Raw genomic sequence first — 9,167 nt, forward strand, 5'->3', positions numbered from 1 at the left:
ACTGTTCTAGCTGGGGAGGCTGAATGATTTGGCCTGGATGGGACTGGATTAGGAATCAGGGAAAAGTGATGGATAGAAAGGAAAGAGGCTGGATTCAGATTAAGAAGCCAAGACCCCAAGCTGAACTATTGAAATGCTGCTGGGGGCAGGGGGTGGCAAGGGCAGCTCAGCCAACCTGGGCCCTGGGTGGCTCAGCCAGTGGCCACCCCAGGCTTGCTGGGGGTAAGCACGGAGTTGGCGTTCAGAGCTGTCAGAAGTGATTAATTCATCAACAACACGGTGCACTGGAGAACTGCCTCTGACTCAATGGCTCATTAATACCCGGACTCTGATAGGCCTGCAGATGCTAATTCAAGCCACTCCAAATAAAGAGCGGCCTCCTGAGAGCTCGGCCTTAACCCTCCCTTGCTTCCCCTGCAGGATGCACTTGGGGCCTGGAGGGGGTGAGCCTGGGGTTGGCTCTGGGCCACCCATCATACTCCCATGCGAGGACAAGCTCATGCTCAGTAACTCTGCAGGGCCAGCGCCCAGGGGCACTTAGAGACAATCAGGCCCAGTCGCTACCATTTCACAGACGGAGACACTAAGCCTCAGGGAGGTGCAGGGACTTGCCCACGGTCACAGAGCAAGAAAGAAACAGAGCTTGGACTTGACTCCAGGCCTGAGCCCTTCCCACCCCACTCTTCTGTCTCCTGGCCCCTGATGCAGACCTGTGTGCCAGTCACTGAGCCCCACAAGCAGTGGGAAACGACACAGCAGGGCCACGGCCCTAAGCCTGACTACAGGCACATGGGTGGGGCATTTGGGGAGGGCAGCGATCTCTTATTCAACTCCACACCCTAGCCCCCAGCCCTGCTCCTGATACAGGGAGACGTGCTTGATAAAATGTGGAACAAATTCATGACTCAGTGAACTCTAATTCATGTCCAGTGGGAACAGGTGTTTTAATCAGGTACAAACTGCTCCATGAGCTCGGAGGAAAAAGAGATCAAGGAAGGCTTCCTGGAGGAAGGAACATCAGAAATGGGCCTTTATGCAAAGAGGCACAGACTGGTCCTGCCTGGGGCTGCTCTGAGCATCTTCTCATTTCATCCTCACGATAACAACCCAGCGATGATTATAGCAATGATTGTATCTACTTCACAGATGAGGAAACTGAGGCCCAGTCAGGCTAAGTCCTTTACCCAAGGTTCCATGGCCAGGAAGCAAAGGAGTTGAGACTTGAATACAGGTCTTTCTGTCACCAAAACTCATGTTCTCACCAGCATCTGAAGGCCCTGCTCAATTAGCCCTGCCAGAGCTCCCCAAGATGTGGCCACTCGCCCCGGGGACCCCCACATCACTCCATCCCAACATCATGCCTGACTCTCCTGCCGTGGGCTGCGATCAGCTGTGTCTATGGGCAGGGGGTCGTCATGGCATCACCCACACCCACACCCAGCACTGGGCTTTGCAGGCTGGGAGCCACCCACAGATGTCTGTCAAGGGGACTTTAATCCATGGAACCTGAGATCTCAGAGGGCTGCTGTGAGGATTCCAAGAGTGGACACTCAGGAAGAGCCTGGCTTAGTGCCGGGGGAAGGCTGCTGTGGGCTGTTTATTATTATTTGGATTCAACCAGCCTCCCTTCCTGGATTCAAAGCAATTCCTGTCCCCAGGGAGGTGCAGACCAGAGAAGGTCACATGGCCACATGAGGCCCAAAGCCAAGTTTCCTGACTCCGGACTCCCCAGGAAGTGCTCCCTGACCCTCAGAAACTTGCCCACTCAGCCTCACTTGAGTTCTGCATCTTTTGACAACAGAAAATCCCCTAAGGAAATAATTCAACCACAGCTCCATCACCGAACCACACTTCTGTTCCCACCTCACCCTGTTCCCGCTGCTTTCCCTGTTCCTGACCAGAGGTTGGACGCCCTGCTTGTCAGACGAGCCTGGAGTGTGCTGTGGAGAGTGTGTGAGCCCAGGGAGTGTGGTGTGTGTGTGTGTGTGTGTGAACCCTGCAGGAATGTGAGTGTGTGTGTACATAAGAAAAGATGCTGCCCCTTGTGTCCCTCCTTTGCTCTCACACTACGACCACACGCACAACACTTTTGACACCAGACATGTGGGTTTTCCACACATCAAGCAATTCTGTGACCCCAGCTGGGTGTCCTACAATTCAACTTAGTTCTGACGCTGTCTCCCTGGAGTTAGCGTCAGATTCCACATGCTGAGGGCTCAGTCCCACAAGATTTCCCCCACTTCAGACATCAGTCACATGTCCGGAGTTATCGCCTGCACTTCTGACCAACCAGATATAAGTCAGGGTCCCCATAACCCCCTCGTTGGGTTTGATAATTTGCTAGAATGGCTCATAGAACTCAGGGAAACACTTACTTAGGTTACCAGTTTATTGCATAACAACGGATGCGGGTGAACAGCCAGATGAAGAAGTATGTACGGAATGGTCCAGAAGTGTCTCAAGTAGAGGAGCTTCTATCTCTGTGGAGTTGGAGTGCACCACCAACATGTGGATACGTGCACCAACCAGAAGCTCTAGGAACCCCATACTCTGAGGTTTTTATGGGGCTTCGTCATAGAGGCACGGCCAATCATTAACTCAATCTCCAGCCCCTCTTCTCTTCCAGGAGGATGAGGGGCGAGGCTGAAAGTTCCAAGCTTCTAATCGTGGCTGGGTCTTTCTGGGGACCAGCCCCCATCCTGAAGCCATCCAGGAGCCCACCAAGTGTCACGTCATTAGAAAAAATCACTCCTATTATTCAGGAAATTCTAAGGGTTTCAGGAGCATTGTGCCAGGAACTGGGGGCAGAGATCAGTATATATATTTTTTATATGATCTCACAGTGGGTGTGTGTGTATGTGTGTGTGTTGTCTCTCTCAGCCAAGGCTGTGCCATGCTGCAGTAACAAGTGGTCCCCAGAGCACAATAGCTCACAGCAGTGTAGATTTACTTCTCAGCATCTACATTACTTTGAGGGTCACCTATGGCTCTGCTCCCTGTCAGCAACACCCTGGGACCCAGAGTAAATGGGCAGCCTCTACCCGGAGTGCCACAGGTCACCACAGCAGAGGGAAAAGAGAGCCTGGAGGACCTGGAAGCTGGCTCTGGAGGCTCCCACCAGAGGGACACACAGCTCTTCCCCTCCAATTTCAGGGGCTGGAGCTGGTCATGTGACTGAGTCTGTCCTCATGGGAAGTGGCCTCTCCCTCAGGGAGAGCCAGGAGGCACCCCTGAACTGGAGCCAGCGTACCCCACTCTGATTCAGCAGTGTGAGAAACTGTGCGTCTCAGTGGGTCTTGGTTAGTGTGAGAAAGTGCAGCTGCACAAATCTACCTTTTGGGATACCTTGTGCTCTGGGTGTGGACAGGTGTAGGTAGGTGTTTCTGGATGTAAAACAAGTCTGTAAGTGGTGTGCACAGGAGCCTGTAGGTGAATGGACAAATGGGAGTGCACATGTGTTGGGAAGAATGTGAGTCGGGGGTGTGAGCATGTGTGTGCAAATTATGCGTGCGCATATGTGTGTGTGCAAGCATGTGTGCAAGCATGTGTACACATGTGTGCACGTGTATGCCACACGCCCTAGCCATGGCACTGAGTCCATCTGTATGTACAGCAAACGCCCCCCACACTCACACCCGAACATACGCTCCCTTCTACAGGGAAGAAGCTCTCACAGATGGGAGGTGAGATGCTCAATTTCCCAGCTGATGATTTAGCAGGTTCATTCACCCCTCATTTGTGGCCATCTGTCACCCTCCACACGGCAGCTGGGCTTTCTCCACCTGGCCTGCGCACTGTGGCTGCAGAGGAATGGTGACAGGACAGCAGGCAGGGATTCTGTCCTCAGCTACCAGCTCCAGAGACTGAGGACCCCTTCCAGTCCCAGGACTGACTCTCTCAGAGCTGCCCTGGGGGATGGGGGCCCAGGTGGGACAGACCCAGCCCTGAGCGATCCCCAAAGATAAGGCTCTTCCAGAAGGGATTTGGGGGTCTCCAAAATGCCTTAGACACCCCCAAACCTCCAGCAACCCTCCCCTACTCCCAGCTCACCCCTCCTCCCCCTACGGGAACCTCCAGCCAGAACAAGCCAGTCCCTAATAGTCACCTTCTCCGGGTGCTGATCCTGTGTGAGGCTCTGTGCTAAGCGCTTGACATGCACTATCCCATTTAGACCCAAGATGTTGGGGCTGCTCTTCTCCCTGTTCGACAGATAAGGAAACTGAGGCACAGAGAGGTGCACACGTTCACACAGCCCACTGGTAGCAAAACCAAGTCTTGGGCTAAAGTCTCCCTGTTCGAATGGGCCCAGGGCTGCTCCAGGTTACCTCTTCCAGGAAGCTGCCCAACTAGCAGCCTGGAGGGGCCAGGCCTGGGCTGTGGCAGGACAGCAGCCCTGGATGTGGATGCTGGGGGAGGCGGAGGAACAGAGGGTCCAGGTCACCCCATCTTCTTCTCTGGTGACCACCCTACCCATTCCCAGGAGAGAGACCTTCCCCCCTTGGTCCTGCCTTCTGATTCCAACAGTTCCTTGAAATGAGCCTCTCAAGCCAGGGCTGCTTTTGTCATGTCCCTGCTCAACCACCGTCCTGGCTTGGAATGAAGTCCAGCCTCCCTAACACGCCGCAGCTGGCCCTGGCCTTGGGCCTCGCCCCCCTGTCCGGCCTCACAGCCCCACCTCCCCTCCGCTCTTGCGTTGAGTTCCTCAACCACGCTCCTTCACCTCTGATGCTTTGCTTTCCCTCCACCAGTCTCCTTCACACTTTCCCAGCTCACTTCTGCCCACCCTGCCCTCCTCGCGGAAGTCTTCCCTGCCCCCCAAGGCCATGGCAGATCCCGTCTCCAAGCTGCCCTCCCCTCCCCTTCCCTTCGTGGAGCCTCTCACACCACAGGGGATTTGTGTCTCCCCCACTGAACTGTAAGTACCCGGGGGCACATGGTGCTTCCCCGGTCACTCACTTAACAGATGTTATTGATCTCCCCCTGCCCCAGGCCAGGGACTGTTCTAGAGGCCAGAGATACAAGAAAACAAGAAAGGAGGATGAGAGGGAGACCGCCTAGGCTCGGCCGGCAGCTTTAAGATAGGCGGCGAGGGAAGGCTTCTCAGAGGTGGTGACAAGTATGCTGAGGCCCGAATGATGGGAAGAAACCCGCAACGCGAAGGTCTGAGAGTCGGGATCTCCTGGCTGAGGGAACAGCAAGTACAAAGGCCCTGAGGCAGGAGTGGGTTTGGCATGTTTGGGTCATGCTCATGTGGCTGGAGTGTAGACAGCTGGGGGAGGGGAAGGGTTCAGAGAGGTAGCAAAGGGTTTCCTGAACGTTTTTAATTTTGTCCTTGAATGCTCCAGACTGCCTACTCCAGAGAACCTTCTCTGACTGCACATTCCTCGTGCCTCTGAGCCCTCCCAGCCCTACCCCATGTGACCCAAATCACCTCTCAGCCCCCTTACGATGGGTGAGTCTCAAACCCCTGCCTCGTCTTATTTGGATGATGTACAAGCATTTTGCAAGTGGACCTTCCTCTGGTCCTGGGTCCCGTGGCCAGGAGAGCATCTGCGGGATTTGGATGGGGTCCCTATCGGGACAACTGTCCTCCATGTCTGCTCCAGCTCCAGTGAGCAGGTCGCTAGGGGAGGGGGGCTGGACTGTCAGGTTCGGTTATTTATGGAATTCAGTTTCCCGCGCTCCCCGCGGCTCCCAGGAACACCACAGGGAGGCTGCAGAGGAGGATTCTGTCTGGGCCCATGAGGGGAATTCACCTGTCAAGTGAATCAAACACCCTCCAGAAGGACACAGAACACTTTGGGGCAGTGTCTGGGGACAAGGACTCTAGCCTGGGCGTCAGAAAACCTGGGTTCTAGGCCTGGCTCTGCCCCAATGTTAGGCCAGCCCTTCTCTGGGCCCCAGTTTCCACCTTAATAGGAGGTGAGAGAGATTGATCTAGGTCAGGCATTGATGTATGTTTTTGTAAACGACCATATAAAAAACATACGAGGCTTTGTGGGCTGTAGGGTCTCTGTCACAACTACTCAACTTGCCTTGCAGTGCAAGAACAGCCATAGACAATATGTAAGTAAATGGGCATGGCTGTGTTCCCAAGCAAACTTTATTTATAAAAACAGGTGGTAGGCGGATGTTGGCCCATGGGCTATAGATTGCTGACTCCTGATCTAGGTTACTGGTGTGTTGGTCAGGACACTTTAGGTTGCAAGCAAAAGAATCCCAATGCATACTGGCTTACACTAAACATTGTCTAGGGGAGGGGGCTTATTGGGTCATATAAAAAAAAAGTCCCAATGGGGCTTCAGGCGTTGCTGGATCCAGGGGCTCAGATGATATCAATAGGACTCATTATGACTGAGTTTCACTCTCACTACTCCTTGACTACATTTGCCTCTATTTTGGCCTTGATTTTAGGCAGGCACTCTTCATCAACAGAGGTCTGGGATTCATTCTGATTGGGCCAGCTTTGGTCATGTGCTCCTCCCTGAACCAATCACTCAAGTGGCGATGACGAATTTACCCTGATTGGCCAGGCCTGGGTCACGTGCGCATCTCTAGAGCCAAAGGTAAGTCCAGCTCCACGATATGACATGCACCATAGTATATGGAGTGGCCTTGGGAGTGGACACCAAGAGACGTCCATGTGGCCCTCCCAGTGGACAGTTGGGGGTTCTTTGTGCAGGGATTGTCCTTAGGCTTTCTCCTCATGGTGTCATCATTCCTCCCTGGATAACTGCAGCCACCTCCTAAATGCCTCTTGGTCCCCCTGACTCTCCATCCAACCCACACCACACACCATCACCAGATTAATCTTCCCAAGGCTTCCCAGTAAGTCCCCTGCTCAAGAACTTTCCTTGGCTCCCCAGTGCCATCAGGAAAAGGTCCTCGTGCCTCAGTCTGGTGCTCAAGGCCCCCTATGATCTCACTTTAGTTGTTTTTCTCAGCCTTGTCTCCTCCACTCTTCTATGCTGGACTAGGAGTCCAAGACTTGAGTTGCCATCACTGTTCACTAGCTGTATGACCTTGAACACAATTCAGTATTGAAGAAGAGCAAAGTTGGAGGACAGACACTACTTGACTTCAAGACTTCCTATAAAGTTAGAGTAATCAAGACAGTGTGCTATTGGTGAAAGAACAGACAGATAGGTCAATGGAACAGAATGGAGGGCTGAGAAATAGATCCTGATAAATAGAATCAACTGATCCTTGATAAAGGAGCAAAGGAAATGAAATAGAGCAATGATAGTCTCTTCAACAAATGGTGCTGGGACAACTATACGTCCACATGCGAAAAAATGAATCCAGACACAGACATTATACCCTTCACAAAAATTAACTCACAATGGATCATAGACCCTAAATATACCTAAATATAAAATGCAAAATGAGAAAACTTGTAGAAGATAATGTAGGAGAAAATCTATATAACTTTAGGTATGGTGATGACTTTTTAAATAACACCAAAGGAACAATTCAAGAAAGAAATAATTGATAGGCTGGACTTCATTAAAATTAAAAACTTCTGCAGAAGACGATGTCAAAAGAATGAGAAGGCAAGCCACAGACTGGGAGAAAATATTTGCAAAAGACATATCCAAAATACACAAAGAACTCTTAAAACTCAACAATAAGAAAACAAACAACCCAATTTGAAACTCAAAAGATCTTAACAGACACCTCACCGGAAGAAGATATGCAGTTCAAAACTAAGCATATGAAAAGATGTCCCACGTCATATGTCATCAGGGAAATGCAAACTAAAACAACAATGTGATACCACTACACACCTATTAGAATGGCTAAAATCTGGAACACTGACAACTTCAAATGCTGGTAAGGATTTAGAGCAATGGGAGCTTCCATTCATTGCTGGTGGGATTGCAAAATGGTGCAGCCACTTTGGAAGACATTTTGTTGGTTTCTTACAAAACCATACTCTTACAATGCTATGCAGCAATACCACTCATTGTTATTTATCTAAAGGAGTTGAAAACTTACCTCCACAAAAAAACCAAACATAGGTATTTACAGCAGCTTTATTCATAACTGCCAAAACTTGGAAGCAACCAAGATGTCCATTCAGTAGGTGAATGGAAACATAAATTGTGGTACATCCAGACAATGGAACATTATTCAGCACTGATAAGAAATAAGCTATCAAGCCATAAAAAGACATATTAAATGCATATTACTAAGTGAAAGAAGACCATCTGAAAAGGCTACATATTGTGTGATTTTGGCTATATGACATTGTGGAAAAGGCAAAACTATGGAGACAGTAAAAAATTACTGGTTGCCCAAGAGTGGGACTAGGGGAGGGCTGAATAGGTGGAGGACTGAGAATTTTTAGGGCAGTGGGTACCATAATAATGGTACATGTCATTATACGTTTGTCCAAACCCACGGAACATATATAATAACACCAAGAGTGAACCCTAAGGTAAACAGTGGACTTAGGGTGATAATGTTGTGTCAATGTAAGTAAGTTCATCGGTCGTAACAAATGTACCAATTTGCGGGGTGGTGTTGATCATGGGGGAAGCTGTGCATGTGTGGGGGCAGGAGGTATATGAGAAATGTCTGTCCCTTCCTCTTAATTTTGCATGAACTGAAAACATTTTTAAAAAAGGTTTTGTTGTTGTTGTTGTTGTTGTTTTAAAGCAAGTGGCAGAATGACAACCAGAGTACAATGCTATTTTTATAATATAAACACACAAACAAACAAAAAGATGTTTACTAGGTATATATAGATGTACCCAAATGGGAAGAAAAAAATGTCTGGAAGGACATGCAGCAAACTGTTCGTATTATATCTGCAAAGTGGAGGAGGAGTAAATGAGGATTAAATGGGAAGATCAAAGGGAACTCTTGTCTTAAATATTGTGATCGTTTATAGGGTGGAAATACCAGAAGTACTCGGCTAATTAATAATATTTTTTAAAGAGGAAAAAAGAAGGAAAACAAAATAAGGAAAGAAAGAAGAGAGGGAGGGAGAGAAAAGGAAGGTAAAAAGAGAAGTAAGAGAGGGTCAGAGAGAAAGGGAGGGAGGGGGAGGGCAAGGGGGGAAGCAGAAGAGAGCAGAAAGGCCCTGTGGCCCCCTCTTTACCCACCTGCCAAGATGTCTCCGGCCCACATCAGCCTGGGCAGACAAGCTGCAATCCCAGGCC

The 9,167-nt window shown here is 50.1% G+C and overlaps 1 long non-coding RNA gene across 1 annotated transcript; it reads left to right on the plus strand.

The window, feature by feature from the left end:
• The first annotated feature begins 5,044 nt into the window (after window positions 1–5,044).
• LOC118903128 lies at window positions 5,045–6,557 on the plus strand. Its single transcript, XR_005021724.1, has 3 exons — window positions 5,045–5,160; window positions 5,346–5,452; window positions 6,415–6,557. It is a non-coding gene; the product is annotated as an uncharacterized LOC118903128 (long non-coding RNA).
• Window positions 6,558–9,167: the final 2,610 nt, after the last annotated feature.

This window comes from Balaenoptera musculus, chromosome 11, assembly GCF_009873245.2.
Source record: "Balaenoptera musculus isolate JJ_BM4_2016_0621 chromosome 11, mBalMus1.pri.v3, whole genome shotgun sequence".
Taxonomy (NCBI): domain Eukaryota; kingdom Metazoa; phylum Chordata; class Mammalia; order Artiodactyla; family Balaenopteridae; genus Balaenoptera; species Balaenoptera musculus.